Raw genomic sequence first — 17,750 nt, forward strand, 5'->3', positions numbered from 1 at the left:
ACCAAGGCACCTCAATTACTCCAAAGGTTATTTCTCAGGCACAAAGGCCACTTTAAATTATTTACTTCGCACTGTGGTTCTCAAGAAAAAAAAAAAAAAAAATCCCTTTGAAGCAGGGCTTTGAAGTGGTTCTTCCCAATTCAGTCATGGCCGAGGAAGCGTCACCTAAAGGAACCGGAATTTTTAGCAGTTGGGTGAACCGGAAGGGGAAATATGGTAGGTGAAGCCTGTTAGAAACGTAATTTCTCCCTTAGAACATAAGGGCAGCGTAGGCGTTGTATAGCAACCAAATGTCTTGCCCATTGGATTTTGAGCACAGTCAGAAACGGCGGTGCCCCACTCAAAGATGGTGGCCGGCTTCGCTGCTTTGAATGTGGGTCGCTCTTTGCAGTTCTGCCAAAAGTCCGATCTCACGTGTTCGGCTCCCGAAAGGGCGCGCTACGCCTCTTCAAGTCTCCCATTCCCGGCCTTCTACCCATAATTTTTCACGTTCCTGATACGTTCCGGATAACCCAAATAGTGGAAATTCAGGTCTGTTCTGGTTTCGTTTCGTGGGCCTTCACTGAACTGGTTCGAACCGGTTCAAAACCCTGCTTTGAAGCAACCACATCAAGGAAGGAAGAATTTCACCCTACAAGCTCAGACGGGTATGTGTTCTAAATATTTCATGACTCACTCCCATGAGTTCTAAAGAATTTTTCGGGACAGTTTGCTTTATGGTTCCATCATCACATTTTTAATGGTGAAAAATGATAGAATTAGGAAACGCAACCTTTTCAAATACTTTCAAATTAAGAAGCTCCTATGTGTGCTTTAAATTTTAATGTTATAGTTGGTTGTCAGCTGTTTAATTTTGTCATCTTGAAGATTAACAGAGACTTTGGAGTAAATTTACAGTAAATGGCTTCTGAAGTTATTTAATGCTTATACTTTCTTGCAGCATCATTCAAAAAGAGTGGACATTTATGGCCCTGTGTTTCCCAAGGTTATCACGGATACCCCTTACAGTCATATTCTTAAGCAAGTGTTTGACATCAGATTATTGATCCAGAGAATAACGCTCTTAAAATGTCCTTTATTGTAACCAGGAGGCAATAATAGATCATAAAGATGAATGTATGTTATTATTCCTTTGGTTGATACAGAAAACAAAAAATGATAAAAGTTTGTTTTATGGCCTCACCTTGTCTAACACAATGCCAGGAAGGCCTGTGGTTATTTATCTTGTGCCTACATGAGCAAAGAAGAATATGAAATTGAGAAAATATCCAACAATGTCATTAGTGGTAGTCATTGTTAATAATTCAACTGTATAATTGTGCCAAGTTTCCCTATAAAATTTTTTTTACCGTAATATATAGTTGTTCTGGTGCTACTATATGGATATATATTTTTAATTACCAACAACCAGAGCTGGGTTAATAGCCAAGGATCTTTTGAGACTCTCTGGGGTGAAACCCAGGCAATGGCACTGTTTACAAACTCCCCAGGTGATTACAATGCGCAGGAAGGATTGAGAAGTGCTCATCCAAAAGACTGTACCAACTCTACTTGAGCACATACGTTTTCTTGAGTTCACTGCAAGCACCTACTGGCCTAATAATATAGTCTCATTAAGTACAGAGAAGTTTAAGGGCCTTGCTGTCTGCTCCCTGCCTACTCCCTTCTTCCTACTATCCCTTTTCAACTCCCCCTTGGGCAGAATATCATAGAGGGTGGTTTGCTGGAGGGTGTGTGTGTGTGTAGCAAAACTCTTTGTTCTTTTTCCAAATGAAATGTCCTTCAGACTCAACAAATGAGATCAAAAGAAAGCAGAACTGACAGACCTTCAGTGGAGTGAGGAGGGCCTGAGCCCCACCTTCCCTTCTTCCCCTCCTTAATCATCATCGGAACCCCAGGGCTTCTCAGAACACCGTTTTTGAATCTGCCTCTCAGATGCTGAAACTTTACTGTCTCACTGAGTAATGGCCAAGAGAAAGCTTATTTCAAATGTGATAGGAAAGCCCCTAGAACTATCTGCTGGATTCACACAATATACAGCTTCACCCAGGTAGTCCTAGCTCTACCTCTGCTCATCGATGGCCATGCTGTGAAACAGCAATAATTGTGGAAATCTAGAATATTGTTTTTCTCAAACCCCTGGTGTGCATCCTCCTAAGCACAGCCTTTTCTGATGTCTCATGGAATGGGGCAAATCATAATGTGTGCTCTCCTCCCTCTTACTTGCTGTTCCTCTACCTCCAAATCACATCCCACGGAACATCCCAAAGGACCTAAAAAGGGAAACCCAGCCATGAAAGGGCAATGTATAACCTGAAAGAGGTATGTGAAATAAGGGAGGGCAGTTTGCCTACTTTGGTGATTTAGGAAAGTGGCTGTGGGCAGATAGCGTGAGTCTTGGTCTTTGTTGAAAAACCAAAAAAACAAAGAAAGGCTGGTTATCAGCATGTCCTCTCTCTGGCCACCTCTGAGCTGTTTCTCTACCAGCAGCCTTTGTAACCACCAACTCCCCCTGCCCCCGCCTCCATCCCCTTCTGCAGGATTTGGGACCTGGGCTAATCTTTGTGATCGATCATAAAAAAGTTTGAAGGTGGTAGCTGGTAGTTGTGGAGCACATAAATGCATCTGTGCCCTTCAACAATCCAATGATTAATCCCATTTTAAAGTCAGTAAAGTTAACCAGTTTGGCCAAGGTCATACAGTGGTGGACCCTAAAGTCCACAGGCTTTTCACTACATCAGGTTGTCCTGAAGGAAAGAGGTTTTAGTTGGAGGATGAGATGAAAGATGGGGCCATTTTGGAGAACGGTTAAATTTGGGGTCAGACCAGGTCTAGATAAGTGCTTTAATAGGGGTCTCTAGGAAGACCTGGGAAATCTGGGGAAGAAGAGGGAGGATCCTAGAGACAAACACTGCCTACTTCAAAAACCTGAAGAACGTTAATTGGATTCTGATATAGGGGATTACTTAGTGTTGTCTAGAAACTAAGCATATACAGCTCATATTTTTTATTGTGTACTGTATTAATTTGATAAGAGATTTAAATTCAAATTCTGTGCTCACTTAATTCTTCAGCTTGTTTCTGAGACAGCCAAAAAAAAAGCCAAGATAATGATTATCTGTCATGGGTAGTCAAACATTGTGACACTGTGCATCAAATGTTGACTCATTTCACGTGGATCACCAATGGGATTGGCTTTCAGCCTTGTCTCTCATGGTCTATGTCAGAAATAAAGATCCACAGGTCACCCCCTCCTTCAGTAGCTCATTTATGATTTGTCATTGTGTTCCTTCTAGCTCTTGTGCATCGGATGTGATGGTAGATAAACCACAACAAGATTGGGCTTTAATTAAACAATGTACCTCAATTAAAAACTAGCTCTAATCATCCGAATTCAAATAACCAAATGTTAAAAAGAATGTGTAACTCAATCAGAAAAATATGAACATTGACTATATTTGATGCTATTAAGGAATTATTGCCTACTTCTTTTGGTATGGAAACCCTGGTGGCATAGTGGTTAAGTGCTACAGCTGCTAACCAAGAGGTCAGCAGTTCAAATCTGCCAGGCACTCCTTGGAAACTCTATGGGGCAGTTCTACTCTGTCCTGTAGGGTTGCTATGAGTCGGAATGGACTCAACAGCAGTGGGTTTTTTGGTTTTCTTTTGGCGTAATAACAGCATTGTGCTTGGTTTTTTTTTTTTGTTTGTTTGTTTTCCTAAGGATATTTATGTTTTAAAGCTATGCACCAATATAATTACAGATGAAACCAAGATAGATATGATGTCTGGGATTTGCTACAAAATAATCCAGTGATAGAGTGAGGGAATATCTCAGGCTGGGTTCTCTAGAGAAGCAAAACCAGTGAAGCGTGTGTGTGTGTACACATACGTATTTCACTCTGTTGTACATAGGGTCATTATGAGTTGAAACTGACTCAACAACACCTAACAACAACAGAGAGAGAAGGGATTAATCTCAAGGAAATGGCTCAGGCTGTTGTAGAGGCTGGCAAGTCCCAAGTCCATTGGTCAGGTGTAAGGTGTCAGGTCGGAGGCTTCTCCTTACTCATGTATTTGCAGGGGCTGACGAACCCAAGATCCACAGGTCAGACAGTAGGCTGCTGGCTCAAGTGCCAAGAGCTGGAGGTCAGAAGCTGATCAGCCAAGTGCAGGACCCAGAGCAGAGCAAAAGCCCAAGAGCCTTGCCAGAAAACGCATATGTTGGATGGAGGTTACATCCCCAAGGAAACTCCCTTTCAACTGATTGGCTACTCACAGTAGATTCCATCATGGAGGTGATCACGTTATATCAGATATGATCTTGAAGTTGATTACATCATTATATGACTGACAAACTACATCATAACTGCAAAACCACTGAGAATCATGGCCCAGCCAAGTTGACACACCGTTTTACTTATCATAGGTAGTAAAGAAAAATTAGGTGGGTAGAGTTGAATCAAGATTGGCCCATGAGTTAATAACTGGAGAAGCTGGGTAAAGAGTACATGGGGGTTCATTATACTATATACTGTCTTTTGTATATTTTAAATTTTTCCATTAAAAAGGATTTTTTAAATGAATATATAGCTCTAATCCGTGGGACACAATGGAAATTTCGAAGGCTTTGGAGTCAGGTAGACCTGAGTACAAATACTTGTTCTTTTCAGTAACTAGTTAAGGAATCCAGGGCAAGATTAAACTAATGGAGTTTCTGCTCCCTCATTCTACTTCCTCATCTTTAACATGATGACACTAACTTGTATGTCACAGTGGTGTTGAGAATTAAAAAGAAATTATATCGCTAAAGCATCTAGCACAGTTCTTGCTACACAGTAGACATTCAGTAACTATTGTTATAGTTGTAGAAAATATTGAAGATGTAGACATTTCAAAGAAACTTGGGATAGCATATTTTGAGATTTCAATGAAAATCTCAAAGCAGAATAATGTGAACTAACAAAAAGGAAGAGTTGGTACCTTTTTCCTGAGAGTCTGAGGTTAGAATGTAACTTCCTAGGCAACAAGACAATTATTTGCAACATAAAAGGAAACAATTTTCTACTTATCTCATTTCTAAGGTAACCATTGTACCAGTAGTGAAACAGCTCAGGGCATAAATTGGGCATGATCTGCAAGGTCCAAGAGTCCAGTCTGTTTCAGTGTTTGAGAAGAAGCAAAGAAATATGTCCTTGGCTGGGGACAAGGGGAACAGAATTCAGGGAAAAAAAAAAAAAAAAAAGTTATTGCCATCTTTTTTAATTTAAATATGTGCTGTTTTTAGAACTTTTATGTGAAAGTGGGTTCTTATTAGACTAGTGGATTCTTATTAGAGGAAGGATCTTCTCTTTCTCCTATAATAACTTAACTCAGTGGCTTTACCATCCAGTTACCCAAACCAGATATCTGGGAGGTATCTTTAGTTCCCTTTTCTCCCTCACATGCTTTTCAGTTGATTACCAAGACCATCAATTTCATCTCTCAGCTATCTCTTAAAAGTGTTCTCTACTCTATATTTTTACTTCATCCCACACTTAAATTCCTGCAGCAGTCATCAAGCTCTTTTCCCTGTCTCTAGTCTTCCATCTTCAAGTCATGTTCCAGAATGCTGATAAAATAACCATTTTACCATGCAAATCTGATCAAGTCATTGCACTGAGTAAAATATTTCAAGTGCTCCCAACTTTTTGTGGGATAAGTTCAAATTTCTTAGCATGGCCTACAAAAGGCTGATGGTTTTTCCCTTGTTTACTTTTCTAACCCATCTCTTCAGCTATGCACTCATATGCACAGTATCCTTTGCTCTGTGCTCATAATAAACTGTCATTTTCTCCAAGTGCCATGTTCTCTTCTGTTGTCATGCATTTGCATATGCTGTTTCCTCTGCTTTGCATGACATTCTTCCTTTGTTTGACAAGCCTTGCTCATACTCCAGACTCAGCTCGAATGCACATTCTGTGAAATTTGCGCTTTTACTACTCGTAACCACCATATTGAGTTAGGCCCTCTATTCTCTGAGTAGCTTGAATATGCATGCACATACCCCTATTTTTAAAATCTCACATTTTACAGTAACTTTTGTGTGTAATATTTTTACAGTTCTATACATATATGCATATATACAAACACATGTATCTCCCCTATTAGCCCATGAGCTCCTTGATAACAGAAATCATTATCTTTATCTTCTTAAGCCTTATCTCATGCCTGACACAAAGTAGGTGCTCAAGAATATGTGGAATGAATGAAGGGAACAAGTTAAGCTAAGAAAAGTTAATAAATGTAGCACGAGGATGAATAACTATGCATTAATCTTTCAAAAATACTTATCTTTCCTAGAAAGCACCTTACTCTCAAGTTTCGTGCCTTCACACAGGTTGTTCCTTCTGTCCAGATTGCCTTTCCTTTCTGTTTTACCGTTGGATCATCCTTAAAGAAGCCGGTACTCAGAAGGTGGAATGCTTGGTAGTCAGCTGGACACACTCACTGGTTAAGTGGCAGAATCTGGGACACCAACCTTTTAGTATTAAGAAAAGAAAAATTCAAAGCCTTGGCACAAATACAAGTTAGTATATCTCATTGGCCATTTAGTGACTTACCCAAACCAAACACATTGCCATTGAGTCGATTATGACTCATAGTGACCCTATAGGACAGGGTAGAAGTGCCCCATAAGGTTTCTAAGGAGCAGTTGGTGAATTTGAACGGCTGACCTTTTTGGTTAGCAGCTAAGTCTTAACCACTCACCACCAGGGCTTCTTTAGTGGCTTAAGACCAATCAAAAAACACATGTTAAATCTAATTGAGTAAAAAGGACCTACGTAATTGGTACTCTAATTTTTTGTTTTAGAAAATTCTCTCTCACTAGAATATGTGCTCCTAATGAACGAGGTATATAACTTTATCTTTTTATTCCCAATGCTGGTATAAGACTTGGAAAATCTTGGGTATTACCATAATTTATTTAATGAATGAATGAGCACTTTAAAATTGAAACAAGACTTGATTTTTAGTTCAGCTTTTTCTTGTACCAAACTCTTCCTGTTTCAGAATAGCGTACTATCTGAAACAACATATGTAATAAAGGCAAAAATTTAAGTCTTTTACTGTTACTAAAAAAAGCATTCAATTTGTTTTTCGGTTTTATAGGAGAAAAGTAAGAAGTTATAAAATATAGGTAATATTTTTTTATATATAGAGCCTTTAATAAACCTCAATATCATGTCGAAAGCTTAAAATCATATTGCTAGCTATATTATATATTAAACCCCAACAAAACCCGTTACTGTCGAGTCGATTACAACTCTTAGGGACCCTATAGGACAGAGTAGAACTGCCCCATACTGTTTCCTAGGCTGTAATCTTTATGGCAGCAGACTCCCACATCTTTCTCCTGTGAAACCACTGGTGGGTTTGAACTGCCAGCCTTTTGGTTTGCAGCCAAATGCTTAACCACTGTGCCACCAGGGCTCCTCCGTATATATCAGATTGTAGTATTTTTGGCTATCCATATTCCTTTTGTAGAAATATTTTTAGTTAGGCTCCAAAATCTTGCGCTTTCAAAATAACCACAGTGTGATACTCATGGCAGCTCTGTGTTCGTGTCAGGGAGAAAAAAAAATCTACATGATGCCTTTTTAACATGTAGATCGTGCACCAAGCCAAAAAACAATAATAACAAAAAGACATTTCTGAATTCCATGTCTTCAGGCTAGCTGGTCACATTAGCTGGCCTACACTATGATGACATCTACTGGTACGAACAGGTCCGAACACCCAAAAGTAATCTTGAAAATGGCACAGCAGCCTTTAGCTCTTCCTCTGATTACTAGCTGATGACATGAGTTACGTGAACGTACATTTTTTTTTTTTTTTTTGTCTAAGTGGATGGTCTTTTTTTTGTTTTTGTTTTTAATTTTTTTTTTGGACTTTAAATGAGGGTTTACAGAGCAAACTAGTTTCTCATTAAGCAATTAATACACGTTGTTTTGTGACATTGGTTGCCAACCCCACAACATGTCAATACTCTCCCCTTCTCGATCTTGAGTTCCTTATTGCCAGCTTTCCTGTTCCCTCCTGCCTTCTCATCCTTGCCCCTGGGCTGGTGTGCCCCTTTAGTCTTGTTTTGTTTTATGGGCCTGTCTATAATCTGACCGAAGGGTGAACCTCAGGAGTGACTTCATTACTGTGCTATAAGGGTGTCCAGGGTCCATACTCTCGGGTTTTCTCCAGTCTCGGTCAGACCAGTAAGTCTGGTCTTTGTATTTATTTATTTATTGTGAATTAGAATTTTGTTCTACATTTTTCTTCAGCTCTGTTCAAGACCCTCTATTGTGGTCCCTGTCAGGGCAGGCAGTGGTGGTAGCCAGGCACCATCTGGTTGTGCTGGACTCAGTCTGGTGGAAGCTGTGGTAGTTGTGGTCCATTAGTCCTTTGTACTAATCTTTCTTTTGTCTCTTCAGTTTTCTTCATTCTCCCTTGCCCCAGATGGGGTGAGACCAGTGGGGTATCCTAGATGGCCGCTCACAAGCTTTTAAGACCCCAGACGCTACTCACCAAAGTAGAATGTAGACCATTTTCTTTATAAACTGTGTTATGCCAGTTGAGCTAGATGTTCCTGATGAACCTAAATTTCTTGAAAACAGAAATCATGTCTTTTTGAGCTCTCTATGCCCCAGTCCCTAATACTGTGCTTGTCACATTTAGGATGCTAAAAAATTTGTTGGATGAACAAATAAACGTAATTGCCTTCTCAAAAGCAAAGAATCAGAATTGGAAACAATAACCTAAGAGTGTTTTTAAAAAAAAAAAAATTTAGTGTATAATAAAACACTCTAAAACAGGATCTTTACCTTTGTGGTTGATAAACCTCTTCTAAATTCTTATAATAAAAGTGAATCTCATGTTTCCAGAAAAATCCATATGTGTGTATGCACATCTACACACGTGTAAATTTACAGAGAATTTCATGAGCGCCCCAAAGCCCATCTGCCAACTCCAGGTTAAGAATCACCTCCTCCCCAACTCCAGTCCAGGAAGTAGTTGTATGTTTTAAGCCACTTTAACATGCATGTAGGCACATAAGGGGTGAATTGAACAGATTTACATTCAAATGTTTCTCTCTGCTGCAATTTCACATGACACGTACTCTATGACAGAGGTTTATTTTAGAAGTGCTCATGTAATCAAGTCACTCTAACAGAAGGATATTTGGCTATTATGAGCCCCAAGGAGAAAAAGACTTTTTACTTAATCCTTGGGTTGATGAAATTAAACTCTTAATTTGGTGTGCTTTTCATTTTGGTGTCTCCTAGGGCTGAGAATTGCCTTTCTCAGAAAGCACTATAGGTTGACTGTGAATTGCTAGGATGATAGAAGGAAGAAGGACGATTCTATTACAGCCTCTGCCAAGAGCTTTCAGGCACATGCAGCTTGCTGCTGCCAAGAAATGTTTAATAGTGTGGTAGGGAGTTCTACTTCCTGGATTCTTGTGAAAAATCGAAAATTGCTGGTTTGTCAGTTCAGTTGTAAAAATCTTAGGCTTTAAAATTGACTACCTTTTTATCCCAGGAAACAGAATGGCAGCCTATCAAATCAAAATCCCTATAACTCCTCCTCTGAACCCTTGGTTCTTACTAGTTCTGAAGTATTTTTCAGCTGTCTCTCTAAGACTCAAAGAAAAGTGGACATTTGAGCAATGGTTTGAGTAATTTAGGGGTACAAGTTTATCTTTTGGCCTGAGTTATTTAGAGTTTGGATATGTTATAAGAAAACTCACAAAATAACAACTTCTTGCCTTCACTACTGAACACTGCGGGGTAGGCCTAACCATAATCCACTGCCAGTGGGTTGATTCTGACTCATAACAACCCTATAGGACAGAGTAGAACTGCCCCCATAGGGTTTCCAAGGAGCAGAGCATGGATTTGAACTGCTGACCTTTTGGTTAGCAGTCAAGCTAACATTGCGCCACCAGGGCTCCAGGCCTAATCTTAGCTATCAGAAAAAATAATAATTCTAAGATAACTATTCATATCATTAAGGTTAAATGACATTGTTTTGCTCTGATGCAATTAAATGTGTTTGGCTTATGTCTAAGGAAAAGATTCTGTCCCAAATGAAGACATAAAACCAAAGGAAGTAAACATTTGCATCTAGTTGGGGTTCTACCTTGGACTTAGCTTGCTTGGGACATGGCTTGGGCTTCCCTCAGCCCCTGGTAATCATTCATCTACTTTTGTCTGTATGCATTTGCTTAGATTAAAAAAAAAAAACCCCACTAATTAACACAAGCTATTTTTGACTTTAGAAAATCCAACCTATATGTTAGCACAGAGAGCCTAGCATTTTACCCAAGGTCACACAGGTGGTATGTAGCAGAGCAAGGATTCAAACCCAAGCCCATCTGACTCCAAGCCTACATTATTTTCACATTCTTTCAGTGACTCATTAAATGTCAGCCATTGTTTTTTTTAATGGTTTATATTTAGTAACTCATTTAATCTTCATAGTAGCTCTGTGAGGTAGATACATTATTATCCCCATTTTACACATGAGGACACTGAGGCAGGGATGGTTGAAAAAATTTGCCGAAGTTCATACAGCTAGTAAGTGGTAAAACTGGAATTTGAACCCTGGCAGCTTCAGCAATAATTCTCTAAAAATATAACTCAAGATTTGTCTTCTTAGATCACTCCTAAGGTTTACCCTTCAGCCAAAGATTAAACAGGCCCATAAAACAAACAGTAATACATGTAACTCAACTACGTATAGGAGCCTAAATGGGCACACCAGCCTAGGGCAAGAACGAGAAGGCAGGGGTGACAGGAAAGCCGAATGAATGGAAATGGGGAACCCAAGATTGAGAAGGAGAGAGTGTTCACACGTTGGGGGGTTGGCAACCAGTGTCACAAAACAATGTACGTATTGTTTAATGAGAAACTAATTTGCTCTGTAAATCTTCATCTAAAGCACAATTAAAAAAACAGATTTGTCTTCTTAGAAATAAATTTGAGTTCCTTCCCATGGTGATCAGTTTCCAGCTACTAGCAAACACCTCTCTTCCTACTCCTCTTCCCACCCTGGTTCTTCATCTGTAATAGGTGAGATCATGGGCTTAGTGAGAGCAGTCCACCACCAGCATTAAGTAGGCTCGCTCTGAGTCAGTCAACAGAATTCAAAGCCCTTCTCCCAGTTGTGTAAAACTTAGCAAGGCCTATAACTCTCTTAGTTCCCTCATTTGTAAGATGGAGATATTCAACATTATCGTATGGAATTGTTTTGAGGATTAAAAACAAACAGGTATAAGTATTCTTAGCCCAGTGCCTGCACACAGTGAACATTCAACATATGGTGGTTGTTGTTGTTATGTGCCGTTCAGTTGATTTTGACTCATAGCAACTTATGTGACGGTGTAGAACTGCCCCATAGGGTTTTCTTGGCTATAGTCTTTACAGAAGCAGACCACCAGGTCTTTTCCAGCAGAGCAGCTGGGTAGATTCAAACCGCCAGCCTGTCGGTCAGCAGCCAGTGCTTAACTGTTTGTACTATCAGAGCTCTTTCAACAAATAGTAGCTATTATTATTACATCATCATCATCATTATTATATTACTATGTTATTACAGCAGATATGTAAACATGATGATGAGAGTATCTGCCATTTTTAGTTACATATTTGTGTGCTATTTCCAAAGGGAGGCATTCACATTTCCAGTCAGGTGAAAGATCACTCATATTATTCTTTCCTCAAAAACATTTGAAGCAAAAGTATTAACATTTTGGAATGATAATATGTTTTATGTCAAAACACTATGTACCAGTGAGTGGCAGGTATTTCTCACAAGCGAAAGGTCAGAAACTTGAACCCAGCTTATGCATTTTGCCATGAGACAGGAGTGACAGGGAGGCAGTAGTTATGAAGGAGGGTCTTCTCCAGCACATAGGCACAGTGACTCAGCTGTTGGGCATATGGCACAGAATCCTGCAACAGACACTGTGGCTCCAAATGCCATTCTTCCCTTCTACCTTGCTATCAGAATGCCAAATCTGTTCAAGGGTCAGGCAGCAAAATGCTCAGGGAGCATAGGCCCAGCCTCTGGGAACTAAGTATAATCTGTCTAACCCGATCAGGGTATTCTTATTTGCCTTTGCTAGTCATCGGTTTAAGGACAAGAATGTGACCCAATCAGTGTCAATTAATTATAAGGGAAAGTATGCTGAGAGTTATGGAAAAGATTTCCTCCCTGCTAAAAGAGAGCAAGGTCCTGGTGGCATAGCGGTTAAAAGCTTTGCTGCTAACCAAAAGGTCAGCAATTCTAATCCACCAGCCACTACTTAGAAACCTCATGGGGCAGTTCTACTCTGTCCTACAGGGTCGCTATGAGTCAGAATCAACTTGACAGCACCAAGTTTGGTTTGGTAAAAGAGATATGTGGAAAGGAAAGTCCTTCCTGCTGAATGTTATCAGATGAAAAATGATGGTTGGAACAGTGGCAGCTATCTTGTGATCATGAGGAGAAAGCCAAGAGAATTGCGGACTAGCTGACCAAGAACCCAAATACCCTGAAACCTCCTACCTGTAGACTTCTTTTTATGTGAGATAACAAACCCCTATTTTTTGGCCACGTTTAGTCAAGTGTTCTGGTACTTGCAACCAAAATTAACTTCATAATGCAAACCACAGGCTTTCTGGGATGGCCCTTCATGAGCCCTACTTTGTGATGTTCGTGCCCATGTATAATCCCCTCCCACTGAGTATGAACAAGATCTGTGACTTGCTTCTAATCAATAAAATACGACAGAGGTGAAAAGATGGCACCTCTGTTATTATACCATCTTTCTAGCAGACTCCCTCTAGAGACTCTCCTTGCTAGCTTGAATTAAACAGCCGTATTTGGAGGCCCACATGGCAAGGAACTACAGGCAGCCTCTAGGAACTGTGGGTGGTCTGTAGGAACTGAGAGACCTCAGTCCTATCACTGCAAGAAAATAATTCTGCCAGTAATCTAAGTGAGCTTGAAAGTGATTCTTCCCCAGTCAAGCTTGCAGATGTGACCACAACCCAAATGATATCTTGATTGTAGTCAGGCAAGACTCTGAGCAGAGGACCCTAAGCTCTTGACCCACAGAAATTGTGAGATTATAAATATGTATTATTTTAAACTGCCAAGTTTATGGTAATTTGTTACACAGCGATAGATAACATATCAACTATTTAGCAAGGAGTTTTTCCAAGTAAAACAGTTCTCTCCCTAAGAGAAAACATCTTTCTACCACATGATAGACAAAGCAATAAATTGGAGCTCAGAAAGGTTTAATGACTGTATTATGTAGGAAAATTAAGAAGAGCTTTAAAAAGGGTCTACTTTTAAAGGTATGGTCAGAGTTTCAGAAAAGCAACAGAGCTAGTGGGGATAGTTTACCACCCTGGTCTGAAGGGGAGAGAGAAGGGAGCAGCTATGAAAACAAGAGGGAACTGTATGTAAAGCGCCACTTGACAGGAGCACCCAGCCAGCCCGTGGTCACTTGGAGCAGGGAGGGGCTGGAGGAATAAATAATCTGACCTCATTGTCCCCCCTTCCTTTCTCTTGCCGGGTGTCCTGTTTTTGCTAAACTAAACCAAAGCCAGAGGGCAAGGGAGCCTGCTAGTACAGCTCATATAGGCCAGCCTCCCATGGCACAGAGCAAGGTGGAAGAGAGTGGAAAGTAAATCTGTAGGGGAAATTCAAAGAAACCCAGCACAGCGGCTTACCTAAGATGTCACAGAGGGTTGGTGACAGAAATGGAACTAGGATCTATACCCCTCACCCCCCAGCACCATCTTCTCTGGTCAAGAGTAGATCAGATACAATAGGGATGGTGAAGTGTATAAAGGAAGAAAAATGTATTAATTGCAAACTTTCCTTTTCCTAGGTAGTGTCTGATATAGTACTTACTCAATACAATTTTGCCAAATGCAAATAAGTAAAGAATGAAAGAAGTCTGGCAAACTCACCATCTACAGTGATTTTTGGTCAAGCATGTTCCCCACCAACCCCACTTCCCTCCACAGACACAAGCCTTCCCGTCCCTACCCACCCACCCTGGTTTGGTTTTTTGGTACCCTTCCCCTACCTTTGAGGCATCACTCGAGTCGCTTGTTTGCTTGTCATATGACCAAGATCAGCTCACTGGGGTTGGGAGAGTCATTCAAGGCCATGAAATAGGGTCAAGATAATTGCAGCTGAATGTCTGAATACACAACCTGAACCTCACTGCCCTTGCACTCAAGCCAGCTGAGCAAATAGCACAGGGAGTAATGAGTCAAGCGGAAGCAGTCCCTAGTATGCTGTTTCTCTCTTTGCCCAAAGTGGTTCTAAAATATTTGAAGCTCTTTTTTTGACTTTTGTTGTTAGGTACCATCAAGTCAGCATTCGACTCATAGCAACATCACGTGAAAGAGTAGAACTACCCCATAGAGTTTCCTAGACTGTAAGCTTTATGGGAGCAGATTTCCAGGTCTTTCTCCCACAGAGTGGCTGGGTGGGTTTGAACTGTGGCTGGGTGGCTTCAAACTGCCAACCTTTGGTTAGCAGCCAAGTGCTTAACTGTTGTGCCACCGGGGCGCCTTTGGATAATCAATCCAAGAGTATAGATTTTCCCGTAAAGTTTACGTCAGTATGATTCTGAGTTGTAAAAGGATTCTGAAGGTCCAGGAAGATAGGTAAGGGAGATAATATCTTCTACCCAGAAGGTTGTAACTCTCAGAGTATCACACCAAGAGGCTTGATGCTATCAAATCATTTTGTTATCTAGGTATCTCCATTAGCTCCAGGTGCTGGCAGGGCAAGAGAATAGAAGCACTAGGTATGGCATTTCCCTCTCTTTGGAGAAATCAGTTCATCTCCTATATTTTAGCAAGTCCTGATGGAGTCAAGGATTGCTTTGAAATCTCCAGGATGAAATCCTACTCTGCATGGGATTTTACAAGTCGAACAGTGTCTATGAGATGGTTTGCATTTTTTGAAAGCCCTGAAGAGCAGGAGTAACATTAATTCTGTGAGTTAGGACTCCTATTAGAATAGTGCTCCTGATCAACGTCCTAATCTTCCAAGGTAGCTGTCACCAAAGAGAAGAAGCAGTATCTCCTTCTGAGATGCTAAGTAGCTAATCATTGTCCTAAAGTTTTATATCCTAGATTCTGGCCATAGAGAGTGCACAGGGAATCAACAATGCAAAGGAGACTTCTTTTGATCAGGGTGGGTGATAAACATGACCAGAATCCCTCTTGCCTAACCTGTAATGACAGTAATTTGGAGGTAACAGATTTATTTCTCTCCTTACTCTTGAATAATTTTCATCACCGGCTACCCATCCAGTCCCCAAAATACACACATACGTACGGTTAATGCTGCTCACAGTGATCGTCAACTTTCATGCCATGCATGTCCTAGACTGCTCTCCACCACATTGCCTAAGAAGGTTATTGATCTAAAAGTGGAAACCAATTTAATTTTTTGAAATATTGTTCACTTTGAACCCTGAACAAAGCATCAGTGTGACAGCAGCAGTACTTTGAAAAATTCATGAGCTTTTCTCTTTTGTTTTTCCTCGTCATGACCTTCTCTTTAAAGAAGCATCCCTTGGGTGTCTCTTGGGGGGAGGGTGGTAATTAGAAGTAAGCTAAGATTTTGCAACGAGATAAATGTCAAGGTGAAAGAGATTTTCTTCATCTCTTTGGCTCCCATTTAACGTGTTAGGAGCCAGACTAACAAGGCTCCTAGAGCTTTTTGTCTTTTGCCTATGACTCTATGCAAGAGACTTCCTACACTGTGATATAAAGAAGATGTGATAGAGAAGTAAAAGAAAATCTTTCTCTCCTGGTCCAGGGAATAGTGGGAAGGAAAAGCAGAAACAGAAGAAGGGAAAGCTGAACAGTAACTCATACTTCAAAATAGTGATCTTGTCCATTTGGGATTTTTGGGAGATCCACCCTGAGTGGTTCTACCTCAATGTGGGATGGTCCAGCATGGTTAGCAGACTGGAGTGCTGAGGTCTTTTAGAGAGACAGAGACAGAGTGAGAGAGACTCCAAAGCCTACCTTGGTCCCATGTAGCATGAACACAAGAGTTGAGAGCCAGAAACATGTATGAGAACTGCTGTGGCAAGAGTTGAGTTGATCCCACAGTAGAAGTATGTGGGATGGACTCCTGACTCAGGGCTGTACAGGGGAGAGACTCAGAATGGTCTGTGACCAGAGAGAGCTGAAGGGAGGCCAAGCCAACAAAGAGGGGCAACTAGGACTTGACTGAACCAAGGAAAAACAGACTACGACTTTAGCAGGCACTGAACTCCGTATCTAAAACTTGGGACAGGCCTGGGTGAACTTCAGTAGATATTAACCAGTGCACACTCAAGAGCCAGGACAAGGACCCTAGGGACCCCTCTCCCCACCTCATTCCATAAGGATACAATAACTCTACCGTGTCCCATGTGCCTTTCAGATAAAAGGGCAGTGTGGAGTGGAAATTTGAGAAATCTGGGAACCTGAGAATTATGTAATGAGATGGTTTAAATTACTAGATCAGACTACATTTTAAACCAGATTAAATAGAGTTTATTTGGCTTTTTTTTTTTTTTTTTCATACTTCCTAGGGTTTTTTTTTTACTAGGTAGGAAGACCAAATCAGCTATAGACAAAAATAAAGAAAATATATCTCTTCTAAACTTCTGTACCATAAGTAATTATAGTAGTAGTAGTAGTAACCCTGCTACAAAAACACTAAGATTAACTGATATTAAGTTCATATCATATTGTGTTTGACCCCACCAAAATATAATAGTCTTTTGTTACTTGGAACCTTGATATTGACAAAGTCTTATTTCTGAGAGGCTTTGGTGCATGGAGAATGATCATAACCATTAGCGCTTTGTTTAACATCCCATATTTTAATTTCATAGATCTATAAAGTAGGTACCAAAAAAACCATACCCACTGCCGTTGAGTCAATTCCAACTCATAGCGACCCTATAGGACAGAGTAGAACTGCCCCGTAGAGTTTGCAAGGAGTGACTGGCAGATTCAAACTGCCAACCTTTTGGTTAGCAGCCATAGCACTTAACCACTATGCCACCAGTGTTTCCATAAAGCAGGTAGATTACATTATTTGCTCACAAGTCTTCCTTCCCTGCCACCCTTGCCATGGCTTCCTGTGGTTAGAGCATTCTTCTCTACCCCCTTGATATTGCAATTGGCCGTGTAACTTGCTTTAGCTAATGGAATGTGGGCAGGAAAAAGAACAAGCCAAGAAATTAGGAGGCATTGCATGTGTGATGTTTAAGGTTGTGCGTCAACTTGGCTGGGCTGTGATTCTCAGTGGTTTGGCAGTTATGTAATGATGTAGTTATTGTCCATTTTGTGATATAATGTAATCACTTTAATGATGTGATCTGATGTGATCAGCCAATCAGTTGTAAGGGTAGTTTCCTTGGGGGTGTGGCCTGCATCCATTATATGTGGACGTTCTGGCAAAGTTCACTGGCTCTTGCCAGCTCTGGATCCTGCATCTGGCTTATCATCATCTGACCTCTAGTTCTTGAGACTTGAGCCAGCAGCCTGCCGTATTGCATGCTGATCATGGGATTCATTGGCCTCCACAGCCTAGGAGCCAGCAGCCTGCCATTTGACCTACCAATCTTGGGTTCATCAGCCCCTGCAGCTACATAAGTCAGGAGAAGCCACCAGCCTGACACCTGACACACAGACTTG

At 40.7% G+C, this 17,750-nt stretch overlaps 1 protein-coding gene across 2 annotated transcripts in view; it reads left to right on the forward strand.

The window, feature by feature from the left end:
• Positions 1 to 327: 327 nt before the first annotated feature.
• The window catches only part of KLHL7 (kelch like family member 7), a 122,416-nt gene continuing 104,993 nt past the window's right edge, over positions 328 to 17,750 (forward strand). For both annotated transcript variants that reach the window (XM_049894152.1, XM_049894150.1), the window contains exon 1: positions 328 to 647. The gene's annotated coding sequence lies outside the window, so the exon portion shown is untranslated. The remainder of the gene's footprint in view (positions 648 to 17,750) is intronic.

The sequence above is a fragment of the Elephas maximus genome, chromosome 8 (genome assembly GCF_024166365.1).
Source record: "Elephas maximus indicus isolate mEleMax1 chromosome 8, mEleMax1 primary haplotype, whole genome shotgun sequence".
Lineage (NCBI taxonomy): Eukaryota > Metazoa > Chordata > Mammalia > Proboscidea > Elephantidae > Elephas > Elephas maximus.